The sequence below is a fragment of the Engraulis encrasicolus genome, chromosome 22 (genome assembly GCF_034702125.1).
Source record: "Engraulis encrasicolus isolate BLACKSEA-1 chromosome 22, IST_EnEncr_1.0, whole genome shotgun sequence".
Taxonomy (NCBI): domain Eukaryota; kingdom Metazoa; phylum Chordata; class Actinopteri; order Clupeiformes; family Engraulidae; genus Engraulis; species Engraulis encrasicolus.
In genome coordinates, this window is record NC_085878.1 from 38,012,904 (window position 1) to 38,017,903 (window position 5,000).

Here is a 5,000-nt window from a genome sequence, read left to right on the forward strand (position 1 = left end):
CGCTGGCATCGGCCTGGCCTGGCCTGGCCGTACGAAAGATGCGGAAAAGGTCAGAGACTGGAGGAACTTCTGAAATACCAAAAACAATGAGCTGAGACAGAGTGCCGGTCATGCTTCACAAAGTGCACTGCAAATGATAATCACTGCATGGTGTTTTTTTCAGTAATGAGCCTTGGGTAGTGGGTGAGAGGAGAGGAGAGGAGAGCAGAGGAGAGGAGATGAGATGAAGATGGTGGGAGAGGAGAGGAGAGGAATGGAGAGGAGAGGAGAGGAACGGAGATGAAGATGGTGGGAGAGGAGAGGAGAGGATAGGATAGCAGGAGAGGAGAGGAGTGGAGAGGAGAGGAGAGCAATGGGAGAGAACAGGGGAGGAGAGGAGAAGAGAGGAGAGGAGAGGAGAGAAGAGGAGAGGAGGCTTAAATGAGGCAATGGGTAAGAGAGGAGGAGAGGAGGGCGATGGGAGAGAACAGAGGAGGAGAGGGTGGGAGGGCAATGGGAGAGAACAGAGGAGGAGAGGAGAGTTTGGGAGTTTTAATGACTTGTCTGATGGCCACAACCTTTCGCCTGGCAGCACCCTGGCCTTCACCAGGGGCAAGAAAAAAAAATACAAAAAAACAACCTTGGGCTGTTAACACCCGGCAGGTGGTCAGAAGCAAGGCGAGGCGAGGCGAGGCGAGGCAAGGCGAGGCAAGGCAAGGCAAGGCAAGGCAAGGCAGCACACCACATTTTAATTAGCTTTCAAAAGCTAACAAACAGCCAGCCGTCTGGCCCAAGTCAGAGTGGAGGGTGATGCCATTCCACGGGTAATAGCTTTCCCTGCGAGGTGAGGCTGTCCGCTGTCCGCAACGCGTCTCTTATTCTGGGGTAATGGAGGTGATCGCAGATGCTGAAATTGGACCTTCTGATGCCATCAGGAGTGTCACTCCAACTACGCGGAGATGAGATGCTGGCTGACCAGGACATTGCGGCGTGATGGGGGGAGAGAGCTGGAGAAATGGATAATCAATGGGGCTCTAGACTGGGTGGGGGGCCAGCTGGAGTGCCCTATCACACGGGGCTGTTACATCCATCGGTCGCAAGCATCGATATACGTATATATATTTGTTTTCGTGGATGTGTTCATATTTATGTTGTGTATATTTAGGCCAGGCTATACATATGTAGTGCACCATATAAAATGTTATATTATCTATCTATCTATCTATCTATCTATCTATCTATCTATCTATCTATCTATCTATCTATCTATCTATCTATCTATCTATCTATCTATCTCTATACGTATATAGGCTATATATAGAGTATATTATATGACATCACATTTTATATGATGCACTACGCATGTATAGCCTAGCATAAATATACACATCAACATAAATATGAACAAACCCATGAATACAAATGTGTCAGACCATCTACAAATAACACTACGTATGACTATATAGCCTCAAATGGATTGGCCCTATCACAAAGTGCTGTCACATCAGCGTAAGCAGAACAACGTTTGTAAACCATGAATGTAATTTAAATAAATAAATGCATAAATGTTCTTAAATTCATATCATACTAAATGACATACAATGTATGTATTACATGACATATATACACATACTGCATTAATACCAATAGCAATACAGTGTGAATATAAACCCAATATGTGCCACAATCTATACTATTTCCTAACTGTATAACGTGTAATAATACAGTGCTGATGGCTTCTAAATGTGTTGTGCTGTGGTGTATTTCCCACATTATTTTTTTTGAAGAACACATTTGAAGCAAATGTGCATTTTTCCTTTTACTTTAATTAGGAATCTGTGGTGCTTCACAACTACAATATGCTTGAATGATATTAAACAATATTGCAGAAACCCACAAGTAAATTTAAATATAAATGATAATAATAATAGTAATAATATTAAAACTTTGCTGCTGAGCAAGTTGGTGTCCGTCCGTCGTCCTCTAAGCCATGAAAGGGTCATCATTTTGAGAACTGAGGGCTGTTTTTTTCCGTCCTCTTTCTTCTTCTTCTTTTCTTTCCTTTTTTTCGAGCAAACAACAAAAAGCTGGTCCAATTTCCAGCCGCAACACATCTCGGGGCCCTCACGTCGAGGCCACCGCGGCATGAAATCACCCACTTTATGTGTAAATGAATCCTTGGGCGAACTGGACAGCCGGGGAGGGTGGTGCAGTCTGTGTGTGTGTGTGTGTGTGTGTGTGTGTGTGTGTGTGTGTGTGTGTGTGTGTGTGTGTGTGTGTGTGTGTGTGTGTGTGTGTGTGTGTTTAAATGAATCCTCGGGTGAGTCGGACAGCCGGGTACGGTGATGTGCTGTGTGTGTGTGTGTGTGTGTGTGTGTGTCTGTGTGTGTGTGTGTGTGTGTGTGTGTGTGTGTCTGTGTGTGTGTCTGTGTGTTTGTATGTGTCCTGCTGTGATTCTCAGGATTCAGGGCCACGTATCCACACAGAGCCGCGTCTGATCCCCACAGCACTTTCATGGGCCATTTCACAGGCTATCACGCCAACATCTGACATGGGGACGTGATGCATGTTCCGCCTCATGTTTGATTTATTGTATGGCGATTGGGGGTAAGATTGCGTTGCCAGGATGCGGCTGTGGCTGTGGTGTTTTTTTGTCAGAAGATGTCTGTCCAAAGGAGACGGCAGTCGGTGTTTAGAAGGCAGCCAGGGGTGAGGATGTGGCAGGATTATCATTTGAGTCTATCTGTATGTCCAACCCAAATGTTTTCTAAACCAGCATGCAAGTTGGAAATTCACGTTACACAAGTTTGCCGTGTACACCATATAATCCATTATGTACAACAGCCTTTAAAGGAAACCGGTTGGTTGCTGGTTCAAAACCTGGTGCCAGACGGAAGAAGAAATTGGAAGGTCTCCTACAGCTTCATCCAAAGCTGAAGTGCCCTTGAATAAGGCACCAAACCCCCACATTGCTCAAGGGACTGTTCCCATTACCCTGCACCAAATAACTGTATGTCGTGCACGCTGAATAAATGTATCTGCTCAATATGAATGAGATGTAATATACCACAGCCTATATAGACCCAAGGACCACTTCTTGAAATTACCTAAAATTAAACTACATCCATCTTGTGGGATTGGCAATAATTACGAATACAATATTTTACTAATTTACTCTTTTCCATTAGTTTCCTATGAATAAGAAATGACAGCCAGTGACTGCAGAGTATATTATTGTTGCCAAATCTCCCGTTGTCGCCCCATTCAGATTCAGCCAAATTCTATTACGGCCTCAGAGAAGAATAAAGATGTTTCTTCAAAAGACTCTGATGATGGCGATGAGGGACAAGACTTCAAGGCAATGTGTTTTCTGCAATGGTACATCATCAGAAATAATGATATAACTTGCCATGCCTTATAAATGTGATGTGTTAATCTCTTTTGATCAATGCGTTCATACTGGGCTCAGTGGAGAGACTGATTAGTTCATTTGGTATTCGAAGGGGGAAAACACCATTCAACACAGACTCTGGGCCAAATCCGAAACATGTATTTGCACCCATCAACCTCAATCATCCAACCAGCGAAAAAAAAAGCTCTGTTTCTGTCTTTGCTCCCCACAGTTTCTCGAGTTTTTCTTTCTTTGTCAAAGAAGAAAATGAACATATTCGATTTGCATGACAGCTTATTGTGTTATACAACTCTAAACAACATTTCTGTATGAAACGCGGTTGAGTGTAATGAAATGGGGGAGAGAGAAATGAAAGAAATAGACAAAGACAAAGCAAAGAGGACAAGACAGGACAAGGAGAGAATAAACCATAGCAGAGTGCAGTGAGTCCCAAGAGACACAGACGGGTGAGGAGATTATTTGAATTGAAAAGATAAAAAGGAAAACATTTTCCGAGCCACCATGCTTGCGAACATCTGAGCGGGAATGGGAATGTGATGCATTGGCCCTTCAGTATACATCAGCGCCTTAACCCAACTCAACTGGACACGCGCACACCAGTTCACATACACTCACGCACACACACATTGACACACAAACACACACGCAAACACACACACACACACACACACACACATTGCTCCGCCGTCCATGCAAGCCAAGAATCTGTCAATTAGGGGCTGTAATGGCTGCCCAGTGGGAGGGCTGTGTCAGACTTAAGATGAGCTGCGTGCTAGCGGCGTGGAACAGGGGGGGAAAACCCCGACTCATTCTTAGGGCCCAGCCCACCTGGGGGGCCCACCGGGGGGCCCCTATGGAAAATGTTCTTCTTGTTTTGCTTTTTTAAACATTATTTTTTACAATAATGTCAATACATGTTGGTAATTTATGTAATTCCAATGTTCTCTGGAAATACATCTGTTAAATTGGATATCCTAGCCTGCAAATAGGCTATAATATATATTAAACACCCCCATAATCAGTACGCGTTGGTTTAGTCCGCCCTCTCGCGGACTTTTGATTGCACAATGCGTAATCAACACTCACTCACTTCATTATTAGGCATTAAATGCAGCAGCCGGTAAGCAATGAAAGATGTCTAAAACACCAGGCTTTCACAAAAAGAATAGAAAGGCAAGAGAGACAGGGGAAACCAGATGAAGAAACTGCTGCTGATTTCTTGCAAGAAAGGTGAGCCCAAATGTCAAAATTACTGCCTACAGTAGGCTAACTGGTTATCTCATTCCCATTCCGTGTGGCCTAGGCCTACTGTGATAGCAGAAGTCAAATAAAAAAATAATCTCATTTTTTGGCTATAATTGTGATAGGCTATTGAATCCATATTTGTCTTTGATATATTCACAAGTCACAAGACCAACATAGGGTCGATGTTGGTTCAAATATCCAAATGATAGCAAAGCTAATTTGTAAAATGAATCAAGAAAATGACACAAACGTGAAGATGCCCCCTGTCACAGCAGATGCAAATTGTGCGAACTTGAGAGAAGGTGAGCCTATTTTAGCTAGCCTAATATCCTAGTGTTGAGGAAAAGCAGTTTCTCAATCAGGT